Raw genomic sequence first — 11,604 nt, forward strand, 5'->3', positions numbered from 1 at the left:
GGCCTCACAGAGCTGAAACTGAAACCAGAGATATCTACACCTTGTACACAAGACCTAGAATAGATTAATCTATGCCATTACTACATTCAGAAGGAGTTGCATACTTACCTTTCTATCCAAGAATTGAATGCTGGTTCCTCTACTCCTTCCAGATTAATTAGTCTACTAAATGCCGAGGAAATGTATCTACTCCTTTATTAGTCCACAAGAAAAACAGACACTTTGGTCTTTATTTTAAACCCACCGCCCCCTCCCCACCGACAGGCAGGAAAGGGTTGGACGAGGGATTAAAATCTTGAAAATCGAGATTCCACTTCCAACCCAGCACTTTCTCGGCCACCGTAATATTAATGGCAGCGATTGAGGCCATCGACCAGGCTCTCACTAAAGGCAGGATTTACTTGACATGCAAAAGTCACAGCCCGATGATGTAATTGGCGCCACAATGTAATATTAAAGTCTAGTGAGGAGTCCACTCACCATCTGGCCCGGTGCCAGACTGGGCTTAGAGAATTTTTATTTAAATGAGGCCTTGCCATTAAGATCGGCTGGGCTGAACTCTCCGTGTGTGTCGCCCAATACCGGGCTTGTGCGCACGATTACCGCTCCCAGTTAAAATCAAGGCCATATTTTCTACGTTACTAAAAAAAACAGTATTTTTTTAAATTTAAAGAAAGCTATTTTTTAATCAGCAAAACTAGTGCCTAGGTTTGTTGCTACAGCTCTAATCACAACCAGGAATTGAACATCTACCACCTACCAAGGCAGCAGGAAGGGAATACTTTGTTAGGGATACTTTGAACTGGATTTTTCTGCATTATTCCACCAGAAATGGGCAGAAAAATATGAAATTTGGGCTGCCTCACTGCCCTCACCTGAGGTTCCCGCACCCTGCCTCTGTGGGACTACGGCTGACAACTACTTCCCTGCCTGTAGTCATCATCATAGGCAGTCCCTTGGAATCGAGGAAGACTTGCTTCCACTCCTGAAGTGAGTTCTTTGGTGGTTAAACAGTCCAATACGAGAACTTGTCACAGGTGGAACAGATAGTCATTGAGGGAAGGGGTAGGTAGGACTGGTTTGCCACACGTTCTTTCCGCTGTCTGCGCTTGATTTCTGCATGCTCTTGGCGTTGAGACTTGAGGTGCTCAGCACCCTCTCAGATGCACTTCTGCCACTTAGGACGGTCTTGGGCCAGGGACTCCCAGGTGTCAGTGGAGATGTCGCACTTTATCAGGGAGGCTTTGAGGGTGTCCTTGTAGAGTTTCCGCTGCCCACCTTTGGCTCATTTGCCGTGAAGGAGCTCCGAGTAGAGCACTTGCTTTGAGAGTCTCGTGTCTGGCATGTGAACTATGTGGCCTGCCCAGTGGAGCTGATTGAGTGTGGTCAGTGCTTCAATGCTGGGGATGTTAGCCTGGATGAGGACGCTGATGTTGGTGCGCCTGTCCTCCCAGGGGATTTGTAGGATCTTGCCGAGACATCGTTGGAGATATTTCTCCAGCAACTTGAGGTGTCCGCTGTACATGGTCCATGTCTCTGAGCCATACAGTAGGGCAGGTATTACTACAGCCATGAGCTTGGTAGCAGTTTTGAGGGCCTGGTCTTCAAACACTCTTTTCCTCAGGCAGCCAAAGACATACGAAAGCATGGGCCTTACGCTAAACATCCGTAAGACAAAGATCCATCACCAGCCTATCCTCACCGCACAGCACTGTTCCCCAGTCATCAAGATCCACGGCGCGGCCCTGGATCCCGTGGACCACTTCCCATATCTCGGGAGCCTCCCATCAACAAGAGCAGGCATCGACGACGAGATCCAACACCGCCTCCAGTATGCCAGTACCTGTACTATGCAGATGCCAGTTACCGATGACACATTAGTTGCCATTGTGCACCACATTATAACAGTGACTGCACTTCAAAAGTAGTTCATTGACTGTGAAGTGCTTTGTGGCCTCCTGAGTTTGTGAAAGGTGCTATATTAATGCAAGTTCTTTCTTTGTACAACTGAAGAAATATACTGGAGTGGCAGACAGCACTGGGCTGCACGCCCATGGTAAGTGCCAGGTTTCATTTATTTTAGATTATAAATTTAGCAGTACTTTTTCAAGTACATTTTACAATTTGGTATTGTAGTGCAGAGCTTTATGTGATGAGATGCACTTGGGAGCCATGTCTGTGGAGGTCAACATGGCTGATTTGCAGCCCATATAATTTGCCATCCACTAATGTTCGCCTCTTTATCCATTGTGTGAAGTACTGCATTGTGAGCACTAAATTGCAAGATGTATCCTTTAGTTTGTAGCATTACTGAATTTGCATATCAAACATTTTCTATACGTCCCATTCTCCTGGCTCACAATACTACAGAAACCTTCATCTCACATCTCACCATACTTATCTCTATAGCCCTCAGTCCCACTCTAAACCAGATACTTAATACTGTTCCTTTTTGAGGTAGTTAATCAACAAAGTATCAGTTACTTTTCCTGGGAGTTTATTTTACATTCAGTGCACTGTGGGAGAAAAATCTCTTCAATCATAGAATAATACAGAACAGAAGGAGGCCATTTGGCCCATTGTGCCTGCACTGGCTCTGGTTTGAAAGAGCTATCCAATTAGTCAAATTTCCCTGCCCTTTCCCTTAGCACTGCAAACTTTTCTCACTTCAAATATTTATCTGATTACCTTTGGAAAGTTACTATTGAATCTGCTTCCACCACTCTTTCAGACAGCACATTCCAGATCGTAACAACTCGCTATGTAAAAACATTTCTCCTCATCTCACCTCTGGTTCTTTTGCCAATTATCTTAGATCTGTCTCCTTTTGTTACCAACCCTTCTGGCACTGGAAATCCTTATTTACTCTATCAAAACTTTTCATGATTTTGAACACATGTATTAAATCTCCCCTTAAACTTCTCTACTCCTCAGCTTCTCCAGTCTCTCTACATAACTGAAGTCCCACATCCCTGGTACCATTCTAGTAAATCTCCTCTGCACCCTCTCTGAAACCCTGACATCCTTCCTAAAGTGGGCTTCCCAATTGGGGCCTAACCAGTAATTTATAAAGGATTAACATCATTTCCTTTCTTTTTGAACTCTATGGCTCTATTTATTAGGTGGTACTTTATCACACAAATGTTAGGATCTAGCCTTGCTGTAGCTTGTTACTTTTGAACCTGTGTCCTCCAGTTCTGTGTTCATAGTCAGGTCAAATGGCCTGTTTAAATCTGCATCATCTATACTTCTCAGTCTTTTAAAAATATTTTTTACTAATAAAAAGAAGTTAAACTCGAAAGCTCTTTCTTGATAACTCAGAGATCTGTAACACATTGTACAACAAAGATAAAGTAGCAGCACTCATCAGGAACATCAATGCCAAATCCGAAATATAATAGGCGACTGTAACTGAAAGAATTAAACGTTTGGTATAATATGACACCTCTTGAAACTGTGTAACCTGGCACTTTGATAACCTGTAGATTTGCATCAAATTACATTTTACTATTCATTCATTGCTAGTTGCTTGGTTAAAGGGGAACAATATTATTGACAGGTAATACAGTTCTTGAAGCATTTTAAAAAAATCTTCATTTGTAACATGTGTTTATAAAGCTAGGCTACGATAATGCATTTATCCTCTTTTATCCTGTTTTAGCCAACAAATAAACCATCCTTACTGATTGTGTAACTGTGAATACTGTTACCAGTGCAAGAAATGCATATAATGCAGTAATCGATTGGATTTACATTGTTTCTGGAGTCCCACTTGAAATGCTAACCTAACTGTCTTTCAGATGAGGACTGATCTTAGAAACATAGAAACATAGAAATATAGAAAATAGGTGCAGGATTAGGCCATTCGGCCCTTCTAGCCTGCACCGCCATTCAATGAGTTCATGGCTGAACATGCAACTTCAGTACCCCATTCCTGCTTTCTCGCCATACCCCTTGATCCCCCTAGTAGTAAGGACTTCATCTAACTCCTTTTTGAATATATTTAGTGAATTGGCCTCAACAACTTTCTGTGGTAGAAAATTCCACAGGTTCACCACTCTCTGGGTGAAGAAGTTTCTTCTCATCTCGGTCCTAAATGGCTTACCCCTTATCCTTAGACTGTGACCCCTGGTTCTGGACTTCCCCAACATTGGAAACATTCTTCCTGCATCTAACCTGTCTGAACCCATCAGAATTTTAAACGTTTCTATGAGGTCCCCTCTCATTCTTCTGAACTCCAGTGAATACAAGCCCAGTTGATCCAGTCTTTCTTGATAGGTCAGTCCCGCCATCCCGGGAATCAGTCTGGTGAACCTTCGCTGCACTCCCTCAATAACAAGAATGTCCTTCCTCAAGTTAGGAGACCAAAACTCTACACAATACTCCAGGTGTGGCCTCACCAAGGCCCTGTACAACTGTAGCAACACCTCCCTGCCCCTGTACTCAAATCCCCTTGCTATGAAGGCTAACATGCCATTTGCTTTCTTAACCGCCTGCTGTACCTGCATGCCAACCTTCAATGACTGATGTACCATGACACCCAGGTCTCGCTGCACCTCCCCTTTTCCTAATCTGTCACCATTCAGATAATAGTCTGTCTCTCTGTTTTTACCACCAAAGTGGATAACCTCACATTTATCCACATTATACTTCATCTGCCATGCATTTGCCCACTCACCTAACCTATCCAAGTCACTCTGCAGCCTCATAGCATCCTCCTCGCAGCTCACACTGCCACCCAACTTAGTGTCATCCGCAAATTTGGAGATACTACATTTAATCCCCTCGTCTAAATCATTAATATACAGTGTAAACAGCTGGGGCCCCAGCACAGAACCTTGCGGTACCCCACTAGTCACTGCCTGCCATTCTGAAAAGTACCCATTTACTCCTACTCTCTGCTTCCTGTCTGACAACCAGTTCTCAATCCATGTCAGCACACTACCCCCAATCCCATGTGCTTTAACTTTGCACATTAATCTCTTGTGTGGGACCGTGTCGAAATCCTTCTGAAAGTCCAAATATACCACATCAGCTGGTTCTCCCTTGTCCACTCTACTGGAAACATCCTCAAAAAATTCCAGTAGATTTGTCAAGCATGATTTCCCTTTCACAAATCCATGCTGACTTGGACCTATCATGTCACCTCTTTCCAAATGCACTGCTATGACATCCTTAATAATTGATTCCATCATTTTACCCACTACTGAGGTCAGTCTGACCGGTCTATAATTCCCTGTTTTCTCTCTCCCTCCTTTTTTAAAAAATGGGGTTACATTGGCTACCCTCCACTCGATAGGAACTGATCCAGAGTCAATGGAATGTTGGAAAATGACTGTCAATGCATTCGCTATTTCCAAGGCCACCTCCTTAAGTACTCTGGGATGCAGTCCATCAGGCCCTGGGGATTTATCGGCCTTCAATCCCATCAATTTCCCTAACACAATTTCCCGACTAATAAGGATTTCCCTCAGTTCCTCCTCCTTACTAGACCCTCTGACCCCTTTTATATCCGGAAGGTTGTTGTACTTGTTCAATTGGTCTGCCATTTCTTTGTTCCCCGTTATGACTTCCCCTGATTCTGACTGCAGGGGACCTACGTTTGTCTTTACTAACCTTTTTCTCTTTACATATCTATAGAAACTTTTGCAATCCGTCTTAATGTTCCCTGCAAGCTTCTTCTCGTACTCCATTTTCCCTGCCCTAATCAAACCCTTTGTCCTCTTCTGCTGAGTTCTAAATTTCTCCCAGTCCCCGGGTTCGCTGCTTTCTGGCCAATTTATATGCCACTTCCTTGGCTTTAATACTATCCCTGATTTCCCTTGATAGCCACGGTTGAGCCACCTTCCCTTTTTTATTTTTACGCCAGACAGGAATGTACAATTGTTGTAGTTCATCCATGCGGTCTCTAAATGTCTTCCATTGCCCATCCACAGTTAACCCCTTAAGTATCATTCGCCAATCTATCCTAGCCAATTCACGCCTCATACCTTCAAAATTACCCTTCTTTAAGTTCTGGACCATGGTCTCTGAATTAACTGTTTCATTCTCCATCCTAATGCAGAATTCCACCATATTATGGTCACTCTTCCCAAAGGGGCCTTGCACAATGAGATTGCTAATTAATCCTCTCTCATTACACAACACCCAGTCTAAGATGGCCTCCCCCCTAGTTGGTTCCTCGACATCTTGCGTGCATTTGCAGCATTTTGGGGTTTTATTTTTATTTTACTGAAGGTGGAAGAGCCTCAAATCTGGTTTTATATCTTCAAAATAATTTTATTAATTATAAAACTGTTCAATTGTAGTTAGTGACCTTAGTATCACCAGGAAGCTTGAAGTACTTGTGGTTTTACATGTAACGTTCTAAAATAAAAGAAGATGTTTTGCACTGTCATGACTAATAGGATCTTTAACTCAAAAAGATATAACAGATCATGGTTATCAGATCCTAAAGAATCTTGACCCAGTGATTCAGACCGGTACCATAAATTAGTCATACTAGCGAAACATAAATAGAACAAAAATAACTTAATTGTACAGTTTATTCCAAGCCATAGAGAAGTGGTTACATGAGTCATCTGTGCTAACCACAAGCCATACATTTTAAAGCAATTTGTTTGCTAAGAAAGAATTGAAAAAGATTAAGAATTCTGTAATCCATTTCCAAGGCAACTTTGCAATAAATTACAGATAGGAGGTTACTCTCTTGCATAGCAAGTCATTCTCACTACAGCAGGATGTAAGAGCTAGCTAGGCCTGTGATTCTGTAGGCAACAAAATTACTCTTAAAAACAACAGTTGAGCAGTGAGAGGCCTTCTCTGTGTGGCCCCACAAATGGGAATTAATTGAGCAGGGTTAAATCAAATATTATTTTAAGAAACTTTAAGCACAATCTGTCAGGAACTCTAGATTCTTCAGTAAACATTGATTTAAAAAAATGTGTTATTTTTAATCAGGAGGAGATGCCCTGCTATTTTAATAAGAACATATATGTAGGTGCACTGTTGCTGCTGCATTATGAAACCTCTCAGATGCCAATTGAAGCCAAATGGTTATTTATTTCAATAATATAGCCCTCTTATTGAGCATTTCATCCACTATCAAAGCTGCCTGAGCTCCGTATATTTTGCCTTCATTAACCTTTGGATTGCCAGTTACTTCAGGGAATTAGAGCCAGTATTTTTCGAGTTTTCAGCTCACACGATGTGATGATAAAACAAACTCTAATATTATAGTAATAAGGTTACTCAATATCAGATATCGTTTATGCTCTATTTTTAATCCTACAATATAAAAATAAACACTTAAAACACAGTACAGTATATTAAATAAAAGAAAACTACTTTAAACTTTACTTGCCTGTTCTTGCCTTTTTCCCCATTCTCTCTTCTTTCCCAATTTCTCTCCTATTTTTAGTAATTTAAGTTAAATGTTGCTTTCTTTCTAATTAAAGATATTATAACATTTCTGTAATTTTAAATGTTTCAACTTATTTTTTTCCTTTTACCCCAGGTCCCACCCTTGGACATGAGCCCACGTTATAAAAATTTTCGTTGATTTTTCAGTAAGATGCAACTCAGAAAAATAAAAGTGTCATGGCCACAACATAGAAATAAAGAAAAAACGTCTATTGGTGTAGCACCTTATCACAGCTTGCTAGCAGCTCTCTGAGGGTTAACTCAATTAACCAGTTATTTCTGTCTATGCCTACTGCATCCCTATGTGCTTTAAAACCAAAGGATTTAAAGTACAGTCACTATTGTTATGCAGGCAAATGTGGCAGCCAACAAGATCTCACAAACCGTAAATGACCGGGTAATCTGTTGATTGTGGGAAGACTGCTGGCCAAGACACTGGAAGAACTGCCTACTTATCATCAAAGTGCCATGGGAAGTTCTGTGCCCACCTGAGGGTGCCCCTGCAACTCTCCGAGGATTAACTAAATTCAACATTTCTTTCTCTCTGTGCCAGAATTCAGTATTAGGGAGGAGTAACATGTGGTCAGGACCCTTGCATCCAACTAGTTAGGCTGGCTCTTCAACACTATTATCACAACTGTTTTTTGATTCATCATCTTAATTTAGTTCCAGCGACAAACTGTTAACTCCAGGAGTCAGGATAATGCCATGCTTACAGTACAATTTCCCATTATTTGCATGTAGTTACTGTCAAACATGTTTTAAATGGGAAAAGTGGGGCAGTTTTCCCCACTCTGAGGTCTCTGCTTTTGTTACATCGTTTGTAAGTTAGGAGCGCTTTTGGAATTTTATTTAAGCTTTTTCCACCTTCACTGTTGTCTAGAATACATCCACCAGTGAATCATACTCCACAATTTAGCTGAACAGTAGATGGATGAGATGCTACCTTGATAACAGTGGGGTAGTTAAGTGAGATTTAAGACTGGGAAGAGCTGGACTTTAAATCCAGTGTCATTAATTTATAAAGTAAACTTAATTTTAAAAATGCACCCATGCCTTTTAATCTCACAAGAGAATCGTGGGGAAAAAACCCTGTGTTAGAATTGGATTTTATCTTGTGGCTTTTCTGGATAACTGTGATTGACAGATACTGTTCTCTTGGGGTCGCCTAATTGGTTTCTCCAACTATCTGAATTTAATACAGCAATTTTGTCGAATACTGTTCCATCAGATATGACCTATCATCTGGTTTACATTTCACTACTTTATAATGACCATTATGGCCAGCTGTGTAAAGAAGTCTGAGTTTATTTTAAACAGAATTTCAGAATTAATTTGTATCAACCTCATCCTTCAAGACATTTAAATCATATAATTCTTGCCCTTCCTGAACTGTTACTGACCTTGCTCCTGCAGTTTATTAACTGCTATCTTCATCCTTCTAACTTCTCACTTCTGGGTCAGAAGGTTGTGGTTTAAAGCCCCATGTTAGGAATTTGAGTGCACATTCTTGTGTGGCATCTCAGTGCAGTACTGAAGGAATGCAGCAATGCCAGAGGTGATGTCCTTTGAATGAGATGTTAAACTGAGGCCTGTCTGCCCGTTCAGGTGGATGTTAAAGATCTCATGGCACTAATAAATGAGCAGGGAGTTCTTCCGGTGTCCTGACCAACATTCCCTCAGACAACACCACCAAAAAACCTGTTAACTGTTCATTCATCTCATTAGTTTTTGTGGTATCTGGCCTGTGTGCAGACTGGCTACTGTATTTATCTACGTTATAGGCATTGCACTTCAAAGTAATGTGAAGTATTGGAGAGACATGATACAGTGCTTCACCAAAGCAAGTGTTTTGTTTTCTCTATGTAACTTGCAGCTTGAGTTTTTTTTCTCAGGACATATATGAAACCTCTTTTTTGGCAGGCTTCTATGACATAGCATTGTGAGGGTTAAAGAATTCATTAAGGGAATGCACTTACATTCTGTATCCAAGAATACCATTCCCAATGATAGATATTTTAGGTGATAACATTATCCCCAAATGATGAGCAAACCTTAAACACATTTTTAAAAATGGCTCTCTAATGAGCTCAGTTGGTAAGTGCACTGACTGTATAAGTACAGTACTGAGCCACAGAGTCAGAATTGTACCTACCCCAACACGAGTCAGATCCTTTAAGAAAGGAAAGAAGAAAGTTGGAGAAATGTTTTAAAAAAATAAACAGCTAAAGTCAGATCAGTATTGAATTTCACATCCATTTCCACTTTTTTTTAAAGATAATCAGACAAGTTCTATATTTGTTTGTTCAGACAATATAAGGGTAGATTTTATTCTGGGCTCTCCCCTGACAATTTGCTATTGAGAAATTTAAACTCATGCCATCTCACTTAGTAATCCAGTATCATTAACCATTACACTGCAGATATGTGGGACTGTGCTTGTAAGTTCAAGCCTAATCGTGTCAAGTTGAATTCAATAAACCTGGTAACTATGGGCTAGCATAAGGAAAAATGACTGTGAAAGCTACTTGATGATCATTACAAACCCAAATGGTTCACTAAACCGAATTGGTTTAGAGAAGGGAACATGACTCTAGTGCACACTACATGATACTCTCAATAGTCTTAGTACTCTCCGAAGTGACCGAGCACGTCATTCAGTTGTAGAAGATAGATCATCAGGGCAACTAGGAATGGGTCGTAAATGAGAACAGAACAAAACAACAGCTGCCATACTTGTCATATTGGTGACTATCACAAATTCTGATAAGAATTGTGCAAGACCGGAGGACACAGATAGGGTGGCAGATGAAGCTCAATGTAGAAATATGTAAAGTAATCCATATGCCGAGAATTTGCTTGCATTTTGCACTGTAAATATGGCGTACGAGCAAGGTAATGCTCATATTTACGCGCAAATGATTTCTACCGATTTTGCACTGAAGAATTGTTATATTCTTCCCTCACTCTATCTAGCCGGTTCTGCCATCTGTCCATTGAAACGCATTGTGCTCATTTCCATAGCTCTGCCCCATCCAACAATGCAACTGATACAAATTTCCTGCTTTGTTATAAGGGACGTAGCCCAGACCCGTCACCTGACTTCAATGCAGCTGAGGAGTTTTAAACACTGAAGAGGCCTCAAGTTTTTGTATTGGATTTCTGTGACTTTCCTACTGATTTGGGGATATTGTTTTCTCAGTGAAACCTGCCCAGAAGTCAATCTCCTCCAGGAGTGTTTGCCGGTCTTCATCAGAAAAGTTGCAGGATTTCCTTCTGGCTGTTTTGGTTTTCTGCCCATTGGGCACAGGTGTTATTAGAGTAGTGTCATTTCTCTATGAAAGGATAAGCGGTTTCTTTGTAATTGACTCCAATGATAATGAAAAATGATTCGTCCCATTTACCTGATATAAGTGACTCCCCGTGCTATGTGTGCATGGTGTAAGTGGTGGGACTGTCTCTGGAAAAGAATAATTCACAACTGACTCTCAAGCACCTTCTCTAATTCAAACCTACCCTTTGTCTGCCCTGCCAAATGCAATGACCTTCATATCTCTGATGATCCATTCCACAACTATTTTGCCACCTTCAATTCCCTCTTGCCAGCAAACCCCTGGAAGGTCTGTCACCATAAATGCTTCTCCTGGCTGTGTAGCCACCTCCAAGGCCTCAAACACATCTGGCATTGACTGCCCATTATACAATCAGGCTGGATCCCTGCAGCTGTACCATCACCCTTATCTTTGCCAAACTGTTTACTATTCCAAGATTATCCTGGAGATGAGAAAGTACTCTGAACACCTTCTTGAGCACCACAAGGCACCTCCTTAGACCAATCTTGTTTGCACACCTCCTGAAGTTGGACTGAAAATCCGAGGAGTTTATGGACTTTTTCATGTTCTAGGTGTTAAGCATTCCTAAGTAAAATGTTCCCATCAAACATACTTTACATATGAATAGTTTGTATGTTTACAACTGGCTTTCTTAGCCCAAGCAATTTAAACCCAGGTATTGAATAAACAGAGATACAAAGATTAGCCGTAGCTAATTCATGTGCTATTTTATCTTGATTCTGCTTGCTTTTTGATAGACTATAAAAGACATGGAAAAGCAGGCAGTTTCCTTTAATCCTTACTCTGTGAACTCCTTGAATGCACATCAGCATTTTAAAATGTAATGCCT

At 41.0% G+C, this 11,604-nt stretch overlaps 1 pseudogene; it reads right to left on the reverse strand.

Annotated features, from left to right (window-relative positions):
• LOC139266604 (forkhead box protein F1-like) overlaps positions 1-11,108 on the reverse strand; it is a 59,045-nt pseudogene extending 47,937 nt beyond the window's left edge.
• Between the last annotated feature and the right edge of the window lie 496 nt (positions 11,109-11,604).

Source organism: Pristiophorus japonicus, chromosome 7 (assembly GCF_044704955.1).
Source record: "Pristiophorus japonicus isolate sPriJap1 chromosome 7, sPriJap1.hap1, whole genome shotgun sequence".
Classification (NCBI taxonomy): domain Eukaryota; kingdom Metazoa; phylum Chordata; class Chondrichthyes; family Pristiophoridae; genus Pristiophorus; species Pristiophorus japonicus.